This window comes from Artemia sp. Qi Xiang Cuo, chromosome 6 (assembly GCF_049724085.1).
Source record: "Artemia sp. Qi Xiang Cuo chromosome 6, ASM4972408v1, whole genome shotgun sequence".
NCBI lineage: Eukaryota > Metazoa > Arthropoda > Branchiopoda > Anostraca > Artemiidae > Artemia > Artemia sp. Qi Xiang Cuo.
In genome coordinates, this window is record NC_142799.1 from 50167712 (window position 1) to 50194901 (window position 27190).

The 27190-nt window shown below is 34.1% G+C and overlaps 2 pseudogenes; both read right to left on the minus strand.

Moving 5' to 3' along the window:
- Positions 1-2570: 2570 nt before the first annotated feature.
- Positions 2571-8997, minus strand: LOC148951332 (uncharacterized; annotated as a pseudogene).
- A 2022-nt stretch (positions 8998-11019) lies between these two features.
- LOC148951333 (putative histone H1.6) lies at positions 11020-19547 on the minus strand (annotated as a pseudogene).
- Positions 19548-27190: the final 7643 nt, after the last annotated feature.

A 27190-nucleotide genomic window follows, 5' to 3' on the forward strand; every position in this document is an offset into this window, starting at 1 on the left:
GGGTCTAACCTCACAACTCCACACAAGGCCGTTTCTTAAAGCGAAGTGTTCTTTCAGACTTCGGAAACCCCTTCTAAAAAGAAAATCAGAATAGTGTCGGGCTATATTTGAATAGTTTTCTGAAGAGAATGTTTTAGGCTACTGTGCTAAAACATTAAATAAAAACATGCACTGAAGAATAAAACCTAAAAGAACTAAATACAGTTCGTAAAAATAAACTTTCACTGGCATAAATTTGAGCCAAATTGCCCGTAATGAAACAAAAAAAATATTCCAAGCAAATGATGATGTCATACAATATTGCGCAACAGGTGCTCGTAGGCGGAGCTTAAAGGCAAGTCAGGAATGTAGTCACCTTATCCGTACCAATTAGTTGAGTACAAGGTCTGAATCTGGAAGGTTTTAAGTTTATTACTATAAAGTTTTTAATATTTCTTGAAACGGTGAAGAAAGTCTTTGAAATGGCGGAAAGAAGAAGTTGTAATAGTCGGAAGGAACAAGATTGTCTGTATAAGAATATCTTAGCCATGTCGGAAAGAACAAGATGTAGCGTAGTAAAGACATCGTTAGACCCACGAAGAAATATGGGCAAACAAATTAAAGAAAGAAAAATGCTTGGAAAGGTAAAGAAAAACAGGGCAAAGTGTTCAATTACAAAGGTATGCAAAGATGTATTGACAAAGACGGTAGTAACACGGATTGTAACGACGAGAATTGAAAAGAGAATAGACAAGGAAATTGAAGAAAGAACAAAAGTAGATTTATTAACCTTAGAACGAGAAATGGAAGTAGTGGATGCTGAGATTCGACGTGCTCAATTCGAGGTTGAAATACTCGAGGTGGAACTACAGAAGTATTTGGTTGAAAAAGAAATTAATGAACTTCAAACTATTTTGGAGAGAAATTAATTACATATTTTTGGAGATTCTATGCCATGTTGGCCTAAATTCATGTCAACTTTAATTAATTTTATAATTTTTTATTAATTTTTCTATTTTTAGATGCTGAGATGCTTATAAAAAACAATGTTTGTTTCAACTTCAACAAAATTTATAGGATTGCGGTTTGGAAAATTCTCGTTATCTGAACATAAAAATCCTTAAGCTAGTTTTAATTTATTTGTAAGTTAGTTTTTATATTATGCTTGTTTTTCTTGAAGATGATCTTTTGCCTAAATTTGGATATATATATATATATATATATATATATATATATATATATATATATATATATATATATATATATATATATATATATATATATATATATATATATATATATATATATATATATATATATATATATATATATATATATATATATATATATATATATATATATATATATATATATATATATATATATATATATATATATATATATATATATAGAGAGAGAGAGAGAGAGAGAGAAAGAGAGAGAAAGAACATCTTCCCAATTCTTTTTTGGCAAGAAAATGGTAATTTTAGGTAATTTGAAATCTCGTATATAGAGAAGAAAAAGTAAAAATTCTAGTTTTAAAAATTATTTATTCCATAGGCTAGTTTTAAAATTTTATGTATGTGAAAGATATTTTTTTTGAATTATATTTTTATGTAAAGAGAAAAAAATATCATTTACAATTATAATTTGTCAGTTAACCATTTTACACAATAATTTTAGGTGGTTGTACATTTGTGGTTGTGGGGCCTGTCGATCGTCCGCAGTCTGCTCCCATGCATTCATGGCGCATGCAGAGCTGACTTCACGTGCCTCTGGATATCCGTCGAGACACCGTATACCTAATTGGGCCTAGGCACGGGTGGACTAGCACCCCTCCTCCTGAAATTACGTGCTACGAAATGAAATGGATATACAGCCTTGGATGCCCCCTCGCTTGGAGAGGGGATGGGGGGTGTACCACTCCCCCCTCAATTGATGGGGGGTGAAGTGATTTCTCTCTTACCCAATAGAATCTAAATAAACTTTCGAGGCTTGTCCTTTTGTAACAAGAAATAAAGTTTGCTTGACCATTCATCTACTTACAAAGCTTAGGCATTTATTTTTGGAGAGGGAGCTCCTTTTTCTAATCTAAACTAGGAAGCAATAGGGTAGCCTAGTCATCAAAGGTAGAAACATTTTATCTACGAGAGGGAGCTCTCGGTTAAGACTCCATAGGGGAGACAAGTCATCACAGGTAGAAACACTTTTGATGTTGTCTATCTCTGAGAAAATAGCCCCGAAGATTTGAAGGTGCTGCTAAACCCGTTTGGCTCTGAGCAGGGATCTGTAATCTTAATACTGTTGCCACTTTATTAATAAGCTTGAACCCTTATAAGCCAGACGTCACAATTAGTCCTGAAGACGGTTTTTTTAAGACTGTCATAACACTAATGTTCAAAGTTAATTATTGTCGAACGTGTTTTAGGTATAAACAGCAGCTGAATTAGAGTTGAAAGGGAAAATTAGAAAGTCAAATTTAAAATTAATATCTTTTTAACTTTCTGAACATAAAGTTTCGAGCGTCGAGCGTTTGCTTTGATAGTCCTGACAAGGGATTTTTGGTAGCATAGGATAAGCTATTATGGACATTACTTTTTTGATACTTTCTCGGCTACTGGCTTTTGAGATGTCACTTTCTTGGCAGGAGCCTTTTTGATAGACGACACCTTCTTGGGTGTCGATTTCATTGCTAATACGGTTTTTTTGGCAACAGTGGGTTTCTTGGAAACCTTTACAGGTTTCTTGCTACCAGCCATAGGCTTGGTAATTTTTTGGCTGAAGTTGACTTTTTAACTGTAGTAGGTTTGGCTGTTTTCTTGACTGAGGCTTTTTTAGCTGTGGGCTTGGCTGGCTTTGCAGACATGTATTTTTCGGACTTGACAGGCTTTGCAAGCTTGAAAGAACCAGTTACGCCAGTACCTTTTGGATTTATAGCAATTTCATTTGCAAGGCAACGCTTCAAAGCTTGCTTAAGATGCATATTCACAACTTTTGCATCATTGCCAACCTGGAAATTGGCCATTATGTATTTGAGAATGGCCTGACGGCTAGATCCCCCGCGTTCTTTCAGTTCAGCAATGGATTTGGTGATAATTTCCTTGTATTTCGGGCGGTTTGCTGGTGCCTTAGCACAGATTAGCAGCTAATGAGCTAAAAAAACACGTTTTATTATAATTTAGAAATGTACAACCATCTCTTTGACATGGACCCTTGGCAAAAGTTTGTAGCATGCCAAGACTCAAAAAAGGTTAAAACAGACGATTTAAACTAAGATCAAAAAAACACAGACACAGTGCTTGTTGTATCGGTACCCAAGTGTGGCATCAGTTTTACCACAGAAGTTGACAGGGTGATGGAGCAAGGAAAAATCAAATTAAAGGCAAGAAAAACACTTCCGAGGAGTATGCCAATTGCCATCGAGCCACTTTAAAAACAATCAAAAAACAAAAATAGGCTGATCACAAGTAAAGAAATGGCGAAAAGAAAACTACAAGATGTCCCCAAGAATGTTTGAAAAGTTCAAAAGAAAGAAATAAGGAAGCTGCTCGAAATTACAGACTAAAGAAGCGAATCCGGAATCAAGATCTTGAAACAGAGGTAGAATTTTTGAAAAAGAAAATTGCGCTGCTGGAAGAAGAATTTCCGCTTTGACTAATTTTCTTTTAAATTGTTCAACTTCTGAGCTTTGCAAAGGTACAACTATTATACATAATCACCTAAATTACTCCTGAAAATGTTCTCGATAACAAACTTGTCAAATATTTTCAATTTTTTTTTTTCAGAATTTCTTGCTTACTAAACCTAAAATGTCTTATTTATCGCAAATCTACTCATAGCTAAGAGTCGTTATTCCCTCAAATGAAAGATTCCTAGAATAAAAAATGCCAAGTAAGACTAGATCATAGTAGAAATCTCATTTTTATAACACCTACGTCAGTTATTACGCTAATTAAATATATATATTTTTTTTTATCTAAAGTAAGGAACGACATTAAAACTTAAAACTAACAGAGATTATTCCGTATATGAAAGGGGCTGCCCCCGCCGCAACGCCGAGGTCTTTACGCTAAAGTTGTTTTTTGTTTTAAAAAATAAAGTTGTGAGAAAGAGTCAAACTTAAGCGTAAAAAGCGAGCCGTTCTGGAAGGGACAGCCCCTTTCATATACGGAATAATTTCTGTTCGTTTCAAGTTTTAGTGCCGCTCCTTATTTTCAGTTAAAAAACTTGTTTTGTTTTTTTATTTAATTTCTTATTGTTTTTGAATTAATGCAGCTTTGATTTTGGCTCACCGTACATGAATAATTAAAACGAAACTTGCATATGAATTTTACTTTTTTTGGCTAAATGCCTTTCTCAAAATTTAGATCTGACGTATCTTACGAATTAACTTACGTAACGAACTTCTATATTCGTATTTTATTATTACGTACATTAGGGAGTTCGCCCCCTACGCAATACCTCGCCCTTTACAATAAAGTTCGAATCACAAACCTCTGAATCACAAAGGCCGGTTAATTAGAATAGGTAGCTTTTTTGAAAGTACTAAAAACAACTTTAGCGTAAAGAGTGAGGTATTGACTTGGGGTCGAGCCCCCTCGTATACGTAATAATTTCTATTCGTTTTAAGTTTTAATGTTGGTCCCTACTTTCAGTTGAAAAAAAAATTATTTTTTAATTTACTTTCTGATCGTTTCTTAAATAATGCTGGAAAATCCGGCGCCCCCTTAATAGAAATGTCTCATTACCCCCGGACATATCCTCAAGGGACAGATGCGCCCCCCGAAATCCCTCCACCGCTCCCCCGCCCCCCCAGAAAAAAATTCCCCTGAAAACGTCTGTATACTTCCCATTAACCAATACTATATGTAAACAATGGGCAAAGTTCATAACTTCCAGCCCATCCCCCGGGAACTGTGGAAGATTAAGTCATCCTTAAAGACATATTTATTAAATTTTCGACTATGCTGAACAAAATGGCTATCTCTCCTGCTGTAACATCTCCTTTAGTGAATTGGTATTTTCCAGAGCTCTATTGACATTAATGATAAGTATCTACATGCTATTTGCTCCTTCCAAGATTAAATAAAAAGACAAGTTTTTTCAACTGAAAGTAAGGAGCAACATTAAAACTTAAAACGAGCAGAAATTATTACGTATATAAAGGGGGCTGCCCCCTCCTCAACGCCTCGCTCTTTACGCTAAAGTTTTTTATTGTTATAAAAAATAAAGTTGTGAGACAGAGTCAAACTTTAGCGTAAAGAGCGAGGAGTTGAGGAAGGGACAGCCCCTTTCATATACGGAATAATTTCTGTTCGTTTTAAGTTTTAATGTCGCTCCTTACTTTCAGTTTAAAAAACTTGTTTTTTTATTTAATTTCTGATCGTTTTTTAGTTAATGCAGCTTTTATTTTGGCTCGCCGTCATTGAATAAGTAAAAAACAATTGTATAAAAATTTTAATTTTCTTTTGCTAAATGGCTGTCTCTAAATTTGGTTCTGACGTAATTTACAAATTAACTTAGGTAACGAAAGTCTATATTCGTATATTTTTCTTCTCGCAAAAAATACAAAGTTGCAGATATTTGCAGATATGAGTTTGAAACCTATGTTATAAGGTTTTCTGATACACTGAATCTGACGGTGTGATTTTTATTAAATTTTTTTCACTTTTAGGGGATTTTTCCCCCCTCTTTACAAATTCAGGTAAGTTTTCTCAGGCTCGTAGCCTTTGATGAGTAATACTAAACTTAATAAAATTCATATATTTATAATCAGCATTACAAGCCCATTCTTTTTCAACATTTATTGACATCAAAGTTCCGTTTTTAAAAGTTTCGCTTACTATTGAGCCGTATCGCTTGTTTTTTTTTATTGTTTTTTTTTTATTACGTATATGTTATTAAGTATATGATGGGGTTCTCTCCTAAGTAAATACCACGCTCTTTACGTTAAAAGTTAAAAAAAAAATTAATTAACAAACCCATGAATCACAAAGGGCGTTTAATGATAACAGATATCTCTTTTGAAAGCACTAAAAAAACTGTAGCGTAAAGAGCGAGGTATTGACTTTGGGGAGAACCCCCTCATATACGTTATAGTTTCTGTTCGTTTTAAGTTCTAATGTTGCTTCTTACTTTCAGTCGAAAAAACTTGTTTTTTTTAATTTAATTTCTGATCGTTTTTTAAATAATGCTTGGAAATCCGGCACCCCCTTCATAGAAATGTCCCTTACCCCAAACAAGCCTCCTCCCCGGAAGGGTTCTCCCACGTAGTCTGCACCTCCAGCCCCCCCCCCTCCACCAGAAAAAAATCATGACTGAACATTGGGGGAACCGTTCCCATAAACCAAACAAAATTGAAGCCAAGGGCAAAGTTCATAAAGTGCAGCCCTTCCCCTGGGAACTGTGGGGGATTAAGTCATCATAAAAGACATATTTATTAGATTTTCGACTATGCTAAACAAAATGGCTATCTCAAAATTTTAATTGGGTGACTTTGAGAAAAATATGAGCGTGGGAGGGGGCCTAGTTGCCCTCCGTTTTTTTTGGTCACTTAAAAAGGGCACTAGAACTTTTAATTTCCGTTCGAATGAGTTCTCTCACGATATTCTATGACTACGGGATCGATATGATTACCCCTGCAGAAAAAAAACGCTTGGTCGGCTTTATAACTTGTTCTTTGCTCCCCATTTGTTTTTTTCTGGTGTCATTATGGAAGTTTTTTTCCACGTCAGAACGTCAAAAAATTCAGTCTGTCTTTTTCAAATTTTGTAAGCATTTGCTTCGTGTTCCTGTTTGGTCTCGTAACAGTTATATCTCCAAGCGTTACGGAGTTTTTGAGACATGTGATAAGATGAATGTTTTAGAAGGCAAATTCAGCGGGCGATCTGAATCAGTCGTAAATTTTCTGTTGGGCTGTATTAATCGTTTGTGGGGCATTGTTAGTGTAATTTTTAGTGTTAGCGATGATAAGAGTTGTTTATTATGTGTATTTTTTTTAATACTTCTCGAAGTGCATTTTCGTATGTGTAAAGGGTTCAAATAAATTATTATTATTACTATAAATATAAAACCTGTCATTTTTGTTCAAGATAAAATAAAACTGAAGGTAAAACAGACTGGTTCCGACAAAATGCTTTAAAAATCTGTCTAATTTACTATAATATTTATAATAATACCAAAACACAGGACGGAGGGACCCTAAAAAAATTAGAGCATAAAACTACACGAACCGGGTACACCCTGGATATAGCCTTACATATAGGAATCCTCCTCCTTTCCTGTTTTGTTTCTATTTTTCTAAGAACAAGACATTCTAACAAGAAATGGCAAAGTTTAAGGTAAAGCGTAACATCCCTGGACAAAGGGGTTTCAAAGTAAAGCAGGGTAGCTCCGTTATGACTATTTCCTAACACAAGTTCTCGCCTCCCTAAATAAAGTTTCAAATGAAACTCTTACTGTACAGTTGCATAGCTACAACCTCTCGAGAGAAAAACAAAAAAAAAACAAAAAAACACTTGACTCCTCTTACAATAAAATGTTGTCTACATTCCTGTATAGGAAACGGCGATTGTATGTCATATCCAATATATTTCTTATATATAAATGTAAAAAAGTGTTTGAATAACTGTCACGTTTGTTGTCTTTCATTTTCTTATACTTTATTTCGAAGTGATTAACAAGATATATTGGTATATTGTACCAATCAATATTAAAACCAGATTATATTGTGTTTCTTGTCATTGAAAATATATTTATGCCAAAATATACCCTGCTTTTTCTTGCCTAGTAGCTTAAAGGTAGTTTCACAAAGGGAACAATTATAGCAACAATTGAATGTAAAAATAACCTATTTAAATGAAAATAACTTTTTTTCTTATAGAAAACATGAAAACGCTTCAACAGAGAAACATTAAACAAAATGTGTTTTTTAGTTTTCTTCTGCTTCACTAGTAGTCTGTAATGCGTGGCTTGCTATCGCTAGTTTGGTGGCACACTGACCATCTGATGCAGTTGGTATGAAGATAGTTTTTAGGCAAATCAATAGTGCTGATCCCGAATATCGGAGCCCACCGGTCTGCATCTATATTGAGCAGATCCAATAAACGCCAAAATAATCTACAGAAAAATGGTATCCGTTTTTATTTCGCTTTCAATTTTGGAGCTTCAGAAAATAAACTGTGCAACAATGCCTTTATAGGCTAATTTTGGATTCAGTATAAAATCAAGCCGTTTCTACATGGTTGCGAACTGGTGCGCCCCAATATTCAGAGTTAGCACCATCCAATACCCTCGAAACTATCGTCAAGCCAACTGCAGGAGATATGCACCACCCCTTGAAAGATACATGCATCTGGATCACAGACTATAGATAAACCATACACTTCACAGTCCATGGTTTTAAGCAAGAACTAAGTTAAATGAAACACTTCAAAATGAAATATTTCAACTACGAATTGCTGCTCTAAGATACATTTGCTAGTAGTTTGACTCCCCTTCTCATTTATTTTCTTAAAGGCCGTTTCTTAAAGCGAAGTGTTCTTTCAGACTTCGGAAATCCCTTCTAAAAAGAAAATCAGAATAGTGTCGGGCTATATTTGAATAGTTTTCTGAAGAGAATGTTTTAGGCTACTGTGCTAAAACATTAAATAAAAACATGCACTGAAGAATAAAACCTAAAAGAACTAAATACAGTTCGTAAAAATAAACTTTCACTGGCATAAATTTGAGCCAAATTGCCCGTAATGAAACAAAAAAATATTCCAAGCAAATGATGATGTCATACAATATTGCGCAACAGGTGCTCGTAGGCGGAGCTTAAAGGCAAGTCAGGAATGTAGTCACCTTATCCGTACCAATTAGTTGAGTACAAGGTCTGAATCTGGAAGGTTTTAAGTTTATTACTATAAAGTTTTTAATATTTCTTGAAACGGCGAAGAAAGTCTTTGAAATGGCGGAAAGAAGAAGTTGTAATAGTCGGAAGGAACAAGATTGTCTGTATAAGAATATCTTAGCCATGTCGGAAAGAACAAGATGTACCGTAGTAAAGACATCGTTAGACCCACGAAGAAATATGGGCAAACAAATTAAAGAAAGAAAAATGCTTGGAAAGGTAAAGAAAAACAGGGCAAAGTGTTCAATTACAAAGGTATGCAAAGATGTATTGACAAAGACGGTAGTAACACAGATTGTAACGACGAGAATTGAAAAGAGAATAGACATGGAAATTGAAGAAAGAACAAAAGTGGATTTATTAACCTTAGAACGAGAAATGGAAGTAGTGGATGCTGAGATTCGACGTGCTCAATTCGAGGTTGAAATACTCGAAGTGGAGCTACAGAAGTATTTAGTTCAAAAAGAAATTAATGAACTTCAAACTATTTTGGAGAGGAATTGATTACACAGTCTTGGAGATTCTATGCCATGCTGGCCTAAATTCATGTCAACTTTAATTAATTTTATAATTTTTTATTAATTTTTCTATTTTTAGATGCTGAGATGCTTATAAAAACCAATGTTTGTTTCAACTTAAACAAAATTTATAGGATTGCGGTTTGGAAAATTCTCGTTATCTGAACATCAAAATCCTTAAGCTATTTTTAATTTATTTGTAAGTTAGTTTTTATATTATGCTTGTTTTTCTTGAAGATGATCTTTTGCCTAAATTTGGATATATATATATATATATATATATATATATATATATATATATATATATATATATATATATATATATATATATATATATATATATATATATATATAGATATATATATATATATATATATATATATATATATATATATATATATATATATATATATATATATATATATATATATATATATATATATATATATATATATATATATATATATATATATATAGAGAGAGAGAGAGAGAGAAAAAGAACATCTTCCCAATTCTTTTTTGGCAAGAAAATGGTAATTTTAGGTAATTTGAAATCTCGTAAATAGAGAAGAAAAATTCAAAATTATAATGTTAAAATTTATTTATTTCATAGCCTAGTAGTGAAATTTTATGTAGGTGGCCGATATTTTTTTGCAATAGATTTTAATGTAAAGAGAAAAAAATATATTGTCACTTTATAGTTGTTATGATTCAATGATAAACAAATTCAGTTTCTGAATTTAAAAATTTTTTGTTGGAGGTAATGGTGCCCGTCCGAAGTCTGCTCCCATACATTCATGGTGCGTGCAGAGCTGACTTCACATGCCTCTGGATATCCAGCTAACCACCGAAGAACTAAATGAATCGAGGGATGGGTGGGTTAGCCCCCTTCCTCCTGAAATTACTTGCAACGAAAGTACATGAATATACAGCCTGTGATACCCCATCTCTTGGAGAGGGGAGGGGGGTGTACCCCTCCCCCATCAATTGATGGGGGGTGGAGGGATTTCTCTCTTACCCAATAGAATCTAAATAAACCTTCGAGGCTTGTCCTTTTGTAACAAGAAATAAAGTTTGCTTGTCCATTCATCTACTTACAAAGCTTAGGCATTTATTGTAGGAGAGGGAGCTCCTTTTTCTAATCTAAACTAGGAAGCAATAGGGTAGCCTAGTCATCAAAGGTAGAAACATTTTATGTACGAGAGGGAGCTCTCGTTTAGGAAGCTATAGGGGAGCCAAGTCATCAAAGGTAGAAACACTTTTGATGTTTTCTATCCCTTAGAATATAGCCACGACGGTTTGAAGGTGCTGCTAAACCAATTTGGCTCTGACCAAGCCTTTGTCAGCTTATTATTGTTACCACTTTATTAATAAGCTTGAACCCTTACGAGCCAGACGTCACAATTAGTCCTAAAGATGGTGTTTTTTAGCCGGTAATAACACTAAAGATCAAAATTAAAGATTGTTGAACGTGTTTTAGGTATAAGCAGCAGCTGAATTATAGTTGAAAGGGAAAATTAGAAAGTCAAATTTGAATTAATATCATTGTAACTTTCTGAACAGAAATTTTCGAGCGTCGAGCATTTGCTTTGATAGTCCTGAAAAGGGATTTTTGGTAGCATAGGATAAGCTATTATGGAAATTACTTTTTTGATACTTTCTCGGCTACTGGCTTTTCAGATGCCACTTTCTTGGCAGGAGCCTTTTTGATAGACGACACCTTCTTGGGTGTCGATTTCATTGCTGATACGGTTTTTTTTGCAACAGTGGGTTTCTTGGAAACCTTTACAAGTTTCTTGCTACCAGCCATAGGCTTGGTAATTTTTTGGCTGAAGTTGACTTTTTAACTGTAGTAGGTTTGGCTGTTTTCTTGACTGAGGCTTTCTTAGCTGTGGGCTTGGCTGGCTTTGCAGACATGTATTTTTCGGACTCGACAGGCTTTGCAAGCTTGAAAGAACCAGTTACGCCAGTACCTTTTGGATTTATAGCAATTTTATTTGCAAGGCAACGCTTCAAATCTTACTTAAGATGCATGTTCACAATTTTTGCATCATTGCCAACCTGGAAATTGACCATTATGTATTTGAGAATGGCCTGACGGCTAGATCCCCCGCGTTCTTTCAGTTCAGCAATGGATTTGGTGATCATTTCCTTGTATTTCGGGCGGTTTGCTGGTGCCTTAGCACAGATTAGCAGCTAATGAGCGAAAACAACCCGTTTTATGATAATTTAGAAATGTACAAGCATCTCTTTGACATGGACCCTTGGAAAGATTTTTAAGCTTGCCAAGACACAAAAAAGGTTAAAACAGACGATTTAAACACAGATCAAAATAACACAGACACTGTGCATGTAGTCTCGGTACCAATGTGTGGCATCAGTTTTACCACAGAAGTTGACAGGGTGATGGAGCAAGGAAAAATCAAATTAAAGGCAAGAAAAACACTTCCGAGGAATATGCCAATTGCCCTCGAGCCGCTTTAAGAACAATCAAGAAACGAAAAAAGGCTGATCACACGAAAAAAAATGGCGAAAAGGAAACTTCAAGATGTCCCCAAGAATGTTTGAAAAGTTCAAAAGAAAGAAATAAGGAAGCTGCTCGAAATTACAGACTAAAGATGCGAACCCGGAATCAAGATCTTGAAACAGAGGTAGAATTTTTGAAAAAGAAAATTGCGCTGCTGGAAGAAGAATTTCCGCTTTGACTAATTTTCTTTTAAATTGTTCAACTTCTGAGCTTTGCAAAGGTACAACTATTATACATAATCACCTAAATTACTCCTGAAAATGTTCTCGATAACAAACTTGTCAAATATTTTCATATTTTTTTTTCAGAATTTCTTGCTTACTAAACCTAAAATGTCTTATTTATCGCAAATCTACTCATAGCTAAGAGTCGTTATTCCCTCAACTGAAAGATTCCTAGAATAAACATTGCCAAGTAAGACTAGATCATAGTAGAAATATAGTTTTTATAGCACTATCGTCATTTATTACGCTAATTAAATATATTTTTTTTTATCTAAAGTAAGGAACGACATTAAAACTTAAAACTAACAGCGATTATTCCGTATATGAAAGGGGCTGCCCCCTCCTCCCCGCCGAGGTCTTTAAGCAAAATTTGTTTTTTTTTTTAAAAAATAAATATGTGAGACAGAGAAAAACTTTAGAGTACATCGCGAGCCGTTGAGGATGGGACAACCCCTTTCATATACGGAATAATTTCTGTTCGTTTTAAGTTTTAATGCCCTCCTTACTTTGAGTTAAAAAAAACTTGTTTTCTTTTTGTATTTAATATCTTATTGTTTTTTAATTAATGCAGATTTGATTTTGGCTCACCGTACATGAATAATTAAAACAAAATTTGCATATTAATTTTACTTTGTTTTGGCTAAATGGATTTCTCGAAATTTTTTCCTGACCTATCTTACGAATTAACTTACGCAATGAACTTCTATATTCGTATTTTATTATTACGTACATTAGGGAGTTCGCCCCCTAGGCAATACCTCGCCCTTTACAATAAAGTTCGAATCGCAAACCCCTGAATCACAAAGGCCGGTTAATTAGAATAGGTAGCTTTTTTGAAAGTACTAAAAACAACTTTAGCGTAAAGAGTGAGGTATTGACTTGGGGTCGAGCCCCCTCGTATACGTAATAATTTCTGTTCGTTTTAAGTTTTAATGTTGGTCCTTACTTTCAGTTGAAAAAAAAAATTATTTTTTAATTTACTTTCTGATCGTTTCTTAAATGATGCTGGGAAATCCGGCGCCCCCTTCATAGAAATGTCCCTTCCCCCAAGGAAACATCCTCCATGGAAAAACCCGCCCCCCGAAACCCCGCCACCGCTCCCCCGCCCCCCCCGAAAAAAATTCCTCCTGAAAACGTCTGTATGCTTCCCATTAACCAAGACAATATGTAAACCATGGGAAAGTTAATAACTTCCAGCCAATCCCCCGGGACCTGTGGAAGATTAAGTCATCCTTAAAGACATATTTATTAAATTTTCGACTATGCTGAACAAAATGGCTATCTCTCCTGCTGTAACATCTCCTTTAGTGAATTGGTATTTTCCAGAGCTCTATTGACATTAATGATAAGTATCTACATGCTATTTGCTCCTTCCAAGATTAAATAAAAAAAACAAGTTTTTTAAACTGAAAGTAAGGAGCGACATTAAAACTTAAAACGAACAGAAATTATTCCGTATATGAAAGGGGCTGTCCCCTCCTCAACGCCTCGCTCTTTACGCTAAAGTTTTTCATTGTTTTAAAAAATAAAGTTGTGAGACAAGTCAAACTTTAGCGTAAAGAGCGAGGAGTTGAGGAAAGGACAGCCCCTTTCATATACGGAATAATTTCTGTTCGTTTTAAGTTTTAATGTCGCTCCTTACTTTCAGTTTAAAAAACTTGTTTTTTTATTTCATTTCTGATCGTTTTTTAGTTAATGCAGCTTTTATTTTGGCTCGCCGTCATTGAATAAGTAAACAAAATTTGCATAAAAATTTTACTTTTCTTTTGCTAAATGGCTGTCTCTAAATTTGGTTCTGACGTAATTTACAAATTAACTTACGTAACGAACTTCTATATTCGTATATTTTTCTTTTGGTAAAAAATACAAAGTTGCAGATTTTTGCAGATATGAGCTTGAAACCTATGTTATAAGGTTTTCTGATACGCTGAATCTGACGGTGTGATTTTTATTAAAATTTTTTCACTTTTAGGGGATGTTTCCCCCCTCTTTAAAAAATCAGGTAAGTTTTCTCAGGCTCGTAGCCTTTGATGAGTAATACTAAACTTAATAAAATTCATATTCGTTTTTTTATTTAATTTCTGATCGTTTTTTAAATAATGCTTGGAAATCTGGCACCCCCTTCATAGAAATGTCCCTTACCCCAAAGAAACATCCTCCACGGAAAGATTCTCCCGAGTAACCCCCTCCTCCAGCCCCCTCCCCCACCAGAAAAAAATTCTTCCTGAAAATGTCTGTATACTTCCCAATAACCAATACAATATGTAAGCAATGGGCAAACTTCATAACTTAAAGCCCTTCCCCTGGGAACTGTGGGGGATTAAGTCATCATAAAAGACATATTTATTAGATTTTCGACTATGCTAAACAAAATGGCTATCTCAAAATTTTAATTGGGTGACTTTGAGAAAAATATGAGCTTGGGAGGGGGCCAAGTTGCCCTCCAGTTTTTTTTATCACTTAAAAAGGGCACTAGAACTTTTAATTTCCGTTCGAATGAGTCCTCTCACGATATTCTAGGACTACGGGATCGATATAATTACCCCTGCAGAAAAAAACGCTTGGTCGGCTTTATAACTTGTTCTTTGCTCCCCATTTGTTTTTTTCTGGTGTCATTATGGAAGTTTTTTTCCACGTCAGAAAGTCAAAAAATTCAGTTTGTCTTTTTCAAATTTTTTAAGCATCTGCTTCGTGTTCCTGTTTGGTCTCGTAACAGTTATATCTCCAAGTGTTACGGAGTTTTTGAGACATGTCATAAGATGAATGTTTTAGAAGGCAAATTCAGCGGGCGATCTGAATCAGTCGTAAATTTTCTGTTGGGCTGTATTAATCGTTTGTGGGGCATTGTTAGTGTAATTTTTAGTGTTAGCGATGATAAGTGTTGTTTATTATGTGTATTTTTTTTTTAATGCTTCTCTAAGTGGATTTTCGTATGTGTAGAGGATTCAAATAAATTATTATTATAAATATAAAACCTGTCATTTTTGCTCAAGATAAAATAAAACTGAAGGTAAAACAGACTGGTTCCGACAAAATGCTTTAAAAATCTGCCTAATTTACTATAATATTTATAATAATACCAAAACACAGGACGGAGGGACCCTAAAAAAATTAGAGCATAAAACTACACGAACCGGGTCAAATGAAAGATTCCTAGGATAAACATTGCCAAGTAAGACTTGATCATAGTAGAAATCTCGTTTTTATCGCACTATCGTCAGTTCTTACGCTAATTAAATATATTTTTTTTTATTTAAAGTAAGGAACGACATTAAAACTTAAAACTAACAGCGATTATTCCGTATATGAAAGGGGCTGCCCCCGCCGCAACGCCGAGGTCGTTAAGCTAAAGTTTTTTATTGTTTTAAAAAATAAAGATGTGAGAAAGAGTCAAACTTCAGCGTAAAGAGCGAGGCGGTGAGGAGGGGACAGCCCCTTTCATATACGGAATAATTTCTGTTCGTTTCAAGTTTTAGTGTCGCTCCTTATTTTCAGTTAAAAAAAAAATTGTTTTCTTTTTGTATTTAATTTCTTATTGTTTTTGAATTAATGCAGCTTTGATTTTGGCTCACCGTACATGAATAATTAAAACGAAATTTGCATATTAATTTTACTTTTTTTGGCTAAATGGCTTTCTCGAAATTTTGTTCTGACGTAACTTACGAATTAACTTACGTAACGAACTTCTATATTCGTATTTTATTATTACGTACATTAGGGAGTTTGCCCCCTAGGCAATACCTCGCCCTTTACAATAAAGTTCGAATCGCAAACCCCTGAATCACAAAGGCCGGTTAATTAGAATAGGTAGCTTTTTTTAAAGTACTAAAAACAACTTTAGCGTAAAGAGTGAGGTATTGACTTGGGGTCGAGCCCCCTCGTATACGTAATAATTTCTGTTCGTTTTAAGTTTTAATGTTGCTCCTTACTTTCAGTTGAAAAAAAAAATTGTTTTTTAATTTACTTTCTGATCGTTTCTTAAATAATGCTGGAAAATCCGGCGCCCCTTTCATAGAAATGCCCTTCACCCAAGGACACATTCTCAATGGAAAAATCGGCCCCCCTAAACCCCAACTCCGATCCCCCTCCCCACCAGAAAAAATTCCTCTTGAAACGCCGGTATGCTCCCCGATAAACAATATAAAGTGCAAACAACGGGCAAATTTCATTACTTGCAGCCAATCCCCCGGGAACTGTGGAAGATTAAGTCATCCTTAAAAACATATTTATTAAATTTTCGACTATGCTGAACAAAATGGCTATCTCTCCTGCTGTAACATCTCCTTTAGTGAATTGGTATTTTCCAGAGCTCTATTGACATTAATGATAAGTATCTACATGCTATTTGCTCCTTCCAAGATTAAATAAAAAAACAAGTTTTTTAAACTGAAAGTAAGGAGCGACATTAAAACTTAAAACGAACAGAAATTATTCCGTATATGAAAGGGGCTGTCCCCTCCTCAACGCCTCGCTCTTTACGCTAAAGTTTCTTATTGTTTAAAAAAATAAAGTTGTGAGACAGAGTCAAACTTTAGCGTAAAGAGCGAGGAGTTGAGGAAGGGACAGCCCCTTTCATATACGGAATAATTTCTGTTCGTTTTAAGTTTTAATGTCGTTTCCTTACTTTCAGTTTAAAAAACTTGTTTTTTTATTTAATTTCTGATTGTTTTTTAGTTAATGCAGCTTTTATTTTGGCTCGTCGTCATTGAATAAGTAAACAAAATTTGCATAAAAATTTTACTTTTCTTTTGCTAAATGGCTGTCTCTAAATTTGGTTCTGACGTAATTTACAAATTAACTTACGTAACGATTTTCTATATTCGTATATTTTTCTTTTGGCAAAAAATACAAAGTTGCAGATTTTTGCAGATATGAGCTTGAAACCTATGTTATAAGGTTTTCTAATACGCTGAATCTGACGGTGTGATTTTTATTAAAAATTTTTCACTTTTAGGAGATGTTTCCCCCCTCTTTAAAAAATCAGGTAAGTTTTCTCAGGCTTGTAGCCTTTGATGAGTAATACTAAACTTAATAAAATTTATTTATATATAATCATCATTATAAGCCCATTTTTTTTTATAAATTTATTTACATCAAAGTTCCGTTTTTAAAAGTTTCGATTAAGATTGAGCCTTTTCGCTTGTTTTTTTTTATTGTTTTTTTTTTTAATAAGTATATGTTATTAAATATATGATGGGGTTATCCACTTATTCAATACCACGCTCTTTAATTTAAGATTTTAAAAAAATATTAATTAAAACACCACTGAATAACAATGGCCATTTAATTAGAATATATAGCTCTTTTGAAAGCGCTAAAAAAAACTGTAGCGTAAAGAGCGAGGTATTGAATTTGGGGAGAACCCCCTCATATACGTAATAATTTCTGTTCATTTAAGTTCTAATGTTGCTTCTTACTTTTACTTGAAAAAACTAGTTTTTTTTTTATTTAATTTCTTATTTAATTCAGGCATTTTTTATTATAAATATTATAGTAAATTAGGCAGATTTTTAAAGCATTTTGTCGGAACCAGTCTGTTTTACCTTCAGTTTTATTTTATCTTGAGCAAAAATGACAGGTTTTATATTTATAATAATAATTTATTTGAATCCTCTACACATACGAAAATCCACTTAGAGAAGCATTAAAAAAAAATACACATAATAAACAACTCTTATCATCGCTAACACTAAAAATTACACTAACAATGCCCCACAAACGATTAATACAGCCCAACAGAAAATTTACGACTGATTCAGATCGCCCGCTGAATTTGCCTTCTAAAACATTCATCTTATCACATGTCTCAAAAACTCCGTAACGCTTGGAGATATAACTGTTACGAGACCAAACAGGAACACGAAGGAAATGCTTACAAAATTTGAAAAAGACAGACTGAATTTTTTGACGTTCTGACGTGGAAAAAAAACACTTCCATAATGACACCAGAAAAAAACAAATGGGGAGCAAAGAACAAGTTATAAAGCCGACCAAGCGTTTTTTTCTGCAGGGGTAATCATATCGATCCCGTAGTCATAGAATATCGTGAGAGGACTCATTCGAACGGAAATTAAAAGTTCTAGTGCCCTTTTTAAGTGACCAAAAAAACGGAGGGCAACTAGGCCCCCTCCCACGCTCATATTTTTCTCAGTCACCCAATTAAAATTTTGAGATAGCCATTTTGTTTAGCATAGTCGAAAATCTAATAAATATGTCTTTTATGATGACTTAATCCCCCACAGTTCCCAGGGGAAGGACTGCAAGTTATGAACTTTGCCCATTGCTTACATATTGTATTGGTTGTTGGGAAGTATACAGACATTTTCAGGAATAATTTTTTTCTGGGGGGGGGGAGGGGGCGGGAGGTGGGGGTTACTCGGGAGAATCTTTCCGTGGAGGATGTTTCTTTGGGGTAAGGGACATTTCTATGAAGGGGGTGCCGGATTTCCAAGCATTATTTAAAAAACGATCAGAAATTATTTAAAAAACGATCAGACAACAATGCCTTTATAGGCTAATTTTGGATTCAGTATAAAATCAAGCCGTTTCTACATGGTTGCAAACTGGTGCGCCCCAATATTCAGAGATAGCACCATCCAATACCCTCGAAACTATCGTCAAACCAACTGCAGGAGATATGCACCACCCCTTGAAAGATACATGCATCTGGATCACAGACTATAGATAAACCATACACTTCACAGTCCATGGTTTTAAGCAAGAACTAAGTTAAATGAAACACTTCAAAATGAAATATTTCTACTACGAATTGCTGCTCTAAGATACATTTGCTAGTAGTTTGACTCCCCTTCTCATTTATTTTGGGGCCTAACCTCACAACTCCACACAAGGCCGTTTCTTAAAGCGAAGTGTTCTTTCAGACTTCGGAAACCCCTTCTAAAAAGAAAATCAGAATAGTGTCGGGCTATATTTGAATAGTTTTCTGAAGAGAATGTTTTAGGCTACTGTGCTAAAACATTAAATAAAAACATGCACTGAAGAATAAAACCTAAAAGAACTAAATACAGTTCGTAAAAATAAACTTTCACTGGCATAAATTTGAGCCAAATTGCCCGTAATGAAACAAAAAAATATTCCAAGCAAATGATGATGTCATACAATAGTGCGCAACAGGTGCTCGTAGGCGGAGCTTAAAGGCAAGTCAGGAATGTAGTCACCTTATCCGTACCAATTAGTTGAGTACAAGGTCTGAATCTGGAAGGTTTTAAGTTTATTACTATAAAGTTTTTAATATTTCTTGAAACGGTGAAGAAAGTCTTTGAAATGGCGGAAAGAAGAAGTTGTAATAGTCGGAAGGAACAAGATTGTCTGTATAAGAATATCTTAGCCATGTCGGAAAGAACAAGATGTACCGTAGTAAAGACATCGTACCGTAGTAAAGACATCGTTAGACCCACGAAGAAATATGGGCAAACAAATTAAAGAAAGAAAAATGCTTGGAAAGGTAAAGAAAAATAGGGCAAAGTGTTCAATTACAAAGGTATGCACAGATGTATTGACAAAGACTGTAGTAACACGGATTGTAACAACAAGAGTTGAAAAGAGAATAGACATGGAAATTGAAGATAGAAAAAAAGTAGATTTATTAACCTTAGAGCGAGAAATGGAAGTAGTGGATGCTGAGAGTCGCCGTGTTCAACTAGAGGTTGAAATACTCGAGGTGGAACTACAGAAGTATTTGGTTGAAAAAGAAATTAATGAACTTCAAACTATTTTGGAGAGAAATTGATTACACAGTCTTGGAGATTCTATGCCATGCTGGCCTAAATTCATGTCAACTTTAATTAATTTTATAATTTTTTATTAATTTTTCTATTTTTAGATGCTGAGATGCTTATAAAAACCAATGTTTGTTTCAACTTAAACAAAATTTATAGGATTGCGGTTTGGAAAATTCTCGTTATCTGAACATCGAAATCCTTAAGCTAGTTTTAATTTGTTTGTAAGTTAGTTTTTATATTATGCTTGTTTTTCTTGAAGATGATCTTTTGCCTAAATTTGGATATATATATATATGTATATATATATATATATATATATATATATATATATATATATATATATATATATATATATATATATATAAGCTTGCTTAAGATGCATGTTCACAATTTTTGCATCATTGCCAACCTGGAAATTGGCCATTATGTATTTGAGAATGGCCTGACGGCTAGATCGCCCGCGTTCTTTCAGTTCAGCAATGCATTTGGTGATAATTTCCTTGTATTTTGGGCGGTTTGCTGGTGCCTTAGAACAGATTAGCAGCTAATGAGCGCAAACAACACGTTTGATGATAATTTGGAAGTGGACAAGCATCTCTTTGACATAGACCCTTTGGCAGCTTTGGAAGCTTGCCCAGTATAAAACAATGGTTAAAATTAAGCATTTAACAAAGAAAAAATAAAAAAAGAAACTGTGCATGTGGTCTCGGTAACCAAGTGTTGCCAAAGTTTTACCACAGAAGTTTACCAGGGTGATGGAGCAAGGAAGAATCAAATTAAAGGCAAGAAAAACACTTCCGAGGAGTATGCCAATTGCCATCGAGCCACTTTAAAAACAATCAACAAACAAAAAAAGGCTGATCACAAGGAAAGAAATAGTGAAAAGAAATCTACAAGATGTCCCCAAGAATGTTTGAAAAGTTCGAAAGAAAGAAATAAGGAAGCTGCTCGAAATTACAGACTAAAGAAGCGAATCCGGAATCAAGATCTTGAAACAGAGGTAGAATTTTTGAAAAAGAAAATTGCGCTGCTGGAAGAAGAATTTCCGCTTTGACTAATTTTCTTTTAAATTGTTCAACTTCTGAGCTTTGCAAAGGTACAACTATTATACATAATCACCTAAATTACTTCTGAAAATGTTCTCGATAACAAACTTGTCAAATATTTTCAAATTTTTTTTTTTCAGAATTTCTTGCTTACTAAACCTAAAATGTCTTATTTATCGCAAATCTACTCATAGCTAAGAGTCGTTATTCCCGCAAATGAAAGATTCCTAGAATAAACATTGCCAAGTAAAACTAGATCATAGTCGAAAACTCGTTTTTATAGCACCATCGTCAGTTCTTACGCTAATTAAATATTTTTTTTTTTATTTAAAGTAAGGAACGACATTAAAACTTAAAACTAACAGCGATTATTCCGTATATGAAAGGGGCTGCCCCCTCCTAAACGCCTAGATCTTTACGCAAAAGTTTTTTATTGTTTTAAAAAATAAAGATGTGAGACAGAATCAAACTTTAGCGTAAAGAGCGAGGCGTTGAGGAGGGACAGCCCCTTTCATATACGGAATAATTTCTGTTCGTTTTAAGTTTTAGTGTTGCTCCTTACTTTCAGTTAAAAAAAACTTGTTTTCTTTTTGTATTTAATTTCTTATTGTTTTTGAATTAATGCAGCTTTGTTTTTGGCTAATTATACATGAATCCTTAAAACGAAATTTGCATATTAATTTTACTTTTTTTGGCTAAATGGCTTTCTTGAAATTTTTTTCTGACGCAACTTAGGAATTAACATACATAATGAACTTTTATATTCGTATTTTTTCATTACGTGTATTAGGGAGTTTGCCCCCTAGTCAATACCTCACCCTTTACGATAAAGTTCGAATCGCAAACCCCTGAATCACAAAGGCCGGTTAATTAGAATAGGTAGCTCTTTTGAAAGTACTAAAAACAACTTTAGCGTAAAGAGGGAGGAATTGACTTGGGGTCGAGCCCCCTCGTATACGTAATAATTTCTGTTCGTTTTAAGTTTTAATGTTGCTCCTTACTTTCAGTTGAAAAAAAAATTGTTTTTTAATTTACTTTCTGATCGTTTCTTAAATAATGCTAGGAAATCCAGCGCCCCCTTCATAGAAATGTCCCTTCCCCCAAGGAAACATCCTCCATGGAAATACCCTCCCCCGTAAACCCCTCCACCGATCCCCCTCCTCACCACAAAAAAATTCCTCCTGAAAACGTCGGTATGCTTCCCATTAAACAATACAATATTTAAACCATGGGCAAAGTTCATAACTTCCAGCCCTTCCCCCGGGAACTGTGGAAGATTAAGTCATCCTTCAAGACATATTTATTAGATTTTCGACTATGCTGAACAAAATGGCTATCTCTCCTGCTGTAACATCTCCTTTAGTGAATTGGTATTTTCCAGAGCTCTATTGACATTAATGATAAGTATCTACATGCTATTTGCTCCTTCCAAGATTAAATAAAAAAACAAGTTTTTTTAACTGAAAGTAAGGAGCAACATTAAAACTTAAAACGAACAGAAATTATTCTGTATATGAAAGGGACTGCCCCCTCCTCAACACCTCGCTCTTTACGCTAAAGTTTTTTATTGCTTAAAAAATAAATTTGTGTGACAGAGTCAAACTTTAGCGTAAAGAGCGAGGCGTTGAGGAAGGGACAGCCCCTTTCATATACGGAATAATCTCTGTTCGTTTTAAGTTTTAATGTCACTCCTTACTTTTATTTTAAAAAAATAGTTGTTTTATTTCATTTCTGATCATTTTTTAGTTAATGCAGCTTTTAATTTGGCTCACCGTCATTGAATAAGTAAACAAAATTTGAATAAAAATTTTGCTCTTCTTTTGTTAAATGGCTGTCTCTAAATTTGGTTCTGACTTAATTTACAAATTAACTAACGTAACGAACTTCTATATTCGTATATTTTTCTTTTGGCAAAAAATACAAAGTTGCAGATTTTTGCAGATATGAGCTTGAAACCTATGTTATAAGGTTTTCTGATACACTGAATCTGACGGTGTGATTTTTATTAAAATTTTTTCACTTTTAGGGGATGTTTCCCCCCTCTTTAAAAAATCAGGTAAGTTTTCTCAGGCTCGTAGCCTTTGATGAGTAATACTAAACTTAATAAAATTCATATATTTAGAATCAGCATTATAAGCGCATTTATTTTATACATTTATTGACATCAAAGTTCCGTTTTTAAAACTTTCGCTTACTATTGAGCCGTATCGCTTGTTTTTTTTTTATTGTTTTTTTTTATTACTTATATGTTATTACGTATATGATGGGGTTCTACCCTTAGTAAAAAACACCCACTTTACGTTAAAAGTTAAAAAAAAATATAATTAAAAAAAACCAGAAAAAAAAAGGCCGTTTAATTAGAATAGATAGCTCTTTTGAAAGCGCTAAAAAAAACTGTAGCGTAAAGAGCGAGGTATTGACTTTGGGGAGACCCTTCTCATATACGTAATAATTTCTGTTCATTTTAAGTTCTAATGTTGCTTCTTACTTTCAGTTGAAAAAACTTGTTTTTTTTAATTTAATTTCTGATCGTTTTTTTAAATAATGCTTGGAAATCCGGGAACCCCTTCACAGAAATTTCCCTTACCCCAAAGAAACATCCTCCACGGAAAGATTCTCCCGAGTAACCCCCTCCTCCAGCCCCCTCCCCCCCCCAGAAAAAAATTCTTCCTGAAAATGTCTGTATACTTCCCAATAACCAATACAATATGTAAGCAATGGGCAAAGTTCATAACTTGCAGCCCTTCCCCTGGGAACTGTGGGGGATTAAGTCATCGTAAAAGACATATTTATTAGATTTTCGACTATGCTAAACAAAATGGCTATCTCAAAATTTTAATTGGGTGACTTTGAGAAAAATATGAGCGTGGGAGGGGGCCTAGTTGCCCTCCGTTTTTTTTGTCACTTAAAAAGGGCACTAGAACTTTTAATTTCCGTTCGAATGAGTCCTCTCACGATATTCTATTACTACGGGATCGATATGATTATCCCTGCAGAAAAAAACGCTTGGTCGGCTTTATAACTTGTTCTTTGCTCCCCATTTGTTTTTTTCTGGTGTCATTATGGAAGTTTTTTTCCACGTCAGAAAGTCAAAAAATTCAGTCTGTCTTTTTCAAATTTTGTAAGCATTTGCTTCGTGTTCCTGTTTGGTCTCGTAACAGTTATATCTCCAAGCGTTACGGAGTTTTTGAGACATGTGATAAGATGAATGTTTTAGAAGGCAAATTCAGCGGGCGATCTGAATCAGTCGTTAATTTTCTGTTGGGCTGTATTAATCGTTTTTGAGGCATTGTTAGTGTAATTTTTAGTGTTAGCGATGATAAGTGTTGTTTATTATGTGTATTTCTTTTTTAATGCTTCTCTAAGTGCATTTTCGTATGTATAGAGGATTCAAATAAATTATTATTATTGCTATAAATATGAAACCTGTCATTTTTGCTCAAGATAAAATAAAACTGAAGGTAAAACAGACTGGTTCCGACAAAATGCTTTAAAAATCTGCCTAATTTACTATAATATTTATAATAATACCAAAACACAGGACGGAGGGACCCTAAAAAAATTAGAGCATAAAACTACACGAACCGGGTACACCCTGGATATAGCCTTACATATAGGAATCCTCCTCCTTTCCTGTTTTGTTTCTATTTTTCTAAGAACAAGACATTCTAACAAGAAATGGCAAAGTTTAAGGTAAAGCGTAACATCCCTGGACAAAGGGGTTTCAAAGTAAAGCAGGGCAGCTCCGTTATGACTATTTTCTAACACAAGTTCTCCCCTCCCTAAATAAAGTTTCAAATGAAACTCTTACTGTACAGTTGCATAGCTACAACCTCTCGAGAGAGAGAAAAAAAACAACAATGGACCCCTCTTACAATAAAATGTTGGCTACATTCCTGTATAGGAAACAGCCTTTGTATTTCATATCCAATATATTTCTTAGATATACATGTAAAACAGTGTTTGAATAACTGTCACGTTTGTTTTCTTTCATTTTCTTATACTTTATTTCGAAGTGATTAACAAGATATATTGGTATATTGTACCAATCAATATTAAAACCAGATTATATTGTGTTTCTTGTAATTGAAAATATATTTATGCCAAAATATACCCTGCTTTTTCTTGCCTAGTAGCTTAAAGGTAGTTTCACAAATGTAACAATTAGAGCAACAATTGAATGTAAAAATAACCTATTTAAATGAAAATAACTTTTTTTCTTATAGAAAACATGAAAACGCTTTAACAGAGAAACATTAAACAAAATGTGTTTTTTTATTTTCTTCTGCTTGACTAGTAGTCTGTGATGCGTGGCTGGCTATCGCTAGTTTGGTGGCACACTGACCATCTGATGCAGTTGGTATGAAGATAGTTTTTAGGGAAATCAATAGTGCTGATCCCGAATATCGGAGCCCACCGGTCCGCATCTATATTGAGCAGATCCAATATAGCCAATGAACACCAAAATAATCTACACAAAAATGGTATCCGTTTTTATTTCGCTTTCAATTTTGGAGCTTCAGAAAATAAACTGTGCAACAATGCCTTTATAGGCTAATTTTGGATTCAGTATAAAATCAAGCCGTTTCTACATGGTTGCGAACTGGTGCGCCCCAATATTCAGAGTTAGCACCATCCAATACCCTCGAAACTATCGTCAAGCCAACTGCAGGAGATATGCACCACCCCTTGAAAGATACATGCATCTGGATCACAGACTATAGATAAACCATACACTTCACAGTCCATGGTTTTAAGCAAGAACTAAGTTAAATGAAACACTTCAAAATGAAATATTTCTACTACGAATTGCTGCTCTAAGATACATTTGCTAGTAGTTTGACTCCCCTTCTCATTTATTTTGGGGCCTAACCTCACAACTCCACACAAGGCCGTTTCTTAAAGCGAAGTGTTCTTTCAGACTTCGGAAACCCCTTCTAAAAAGAAAATCAGAATAGTGTCGTGCTATATTTGAATAGTTTTCTGAAGAGAATGTTTTAGGCTACTGTGCTAAAACATTAAATAAAAACATGCACTGAAGAATAAAACCTAAAAGAACTAAATACAGTTCGTAAAAATTAACTTTCACTGTTATAAATTTGAGCAAAATTGCCCGTAATGAAACAAAAAAAATATTCCAAGCAAATGATGATGTCATACAATATTGCGCAACAGGTGCTCGTAGGCGGAGCTTAAAGGCAAGTCAGGAATGTAGTCACCTTATCCGTACCAATTAGTTGAGTACAAGGTCTGAATCTGGAAGGTTTTAAGTTTATTACTATAAAGTTTTTAATATTTCTTGAAACGGTGAAGAAAGTCTTTGAAATGGCGGAAAGAAGAAGTTGTAATAGTCGGAAGGAACAAGATTGTCTGTATAAGAATATCTTAGCCATGTCGGAAAGAACAAGATGTACCGTAGTAAAGACATCGTTAGACCCACGAAGAAATATGGGCAAACAAATTAAAGAAAGAAAAATGCTTGGAAAGGTAAAGAAAAACAGGGCAAAGTGTTCAATTACAAAGGTATGCAAAGATGTATTGATAAAGACGGAAGTAACACAGATTGTAACGACGAGAATTGAAAAGAGAATAGACATGGAAATTGAAGAAAGAACAAAAGTGGATTTATTAACCTTAGAACGAGAAATGGAAGTAGTGGATGCTGAGATTCGACGTGCTCAATTCGAGGTTGAAATACTCGAGGTGGAACTCCAGAAGTATTTGGTTGAAAAAGAAATTAATGAACTTCAAACTATTTTGGAGAGAAATTGATTACACAGTCTTGGAGATTCTATGCCATGCTGGCCTAAATTCATGTCAACTTTAATTAATTTTATAATTTCTTATTAATTTTTCTATTTTTAGATGCTGAGATGCTTATAAAAACCAATGTTTGTTTCAACTTCAAGAAAATTTATAGGATTGCGGTTTGGAAAATTCTCGTTATCTGAACATCGAAATCCTTAAGCTAGTTTTAATTTATTTGTAAGTTAGTTTTTATATTATGCTTGTTTTTCTTGAAGATGATCTTTTGCCTAAATTTGGATATATATATATATATATATATATATATATATATATATATATATATATATATGATATATATATATATGAGAGAGAGAGAGAGAGAGAGAGAGAGAGAAAGAACATCTTCCCAATTCTTTTTTGGCAAGAAAATGGTAATTTTAGGTAATTTGAAATCTCGTATATAGAGCAGAAAAAGTCAAAATTCTAATTTTCAAAAGTTTTATTCCATAGGCT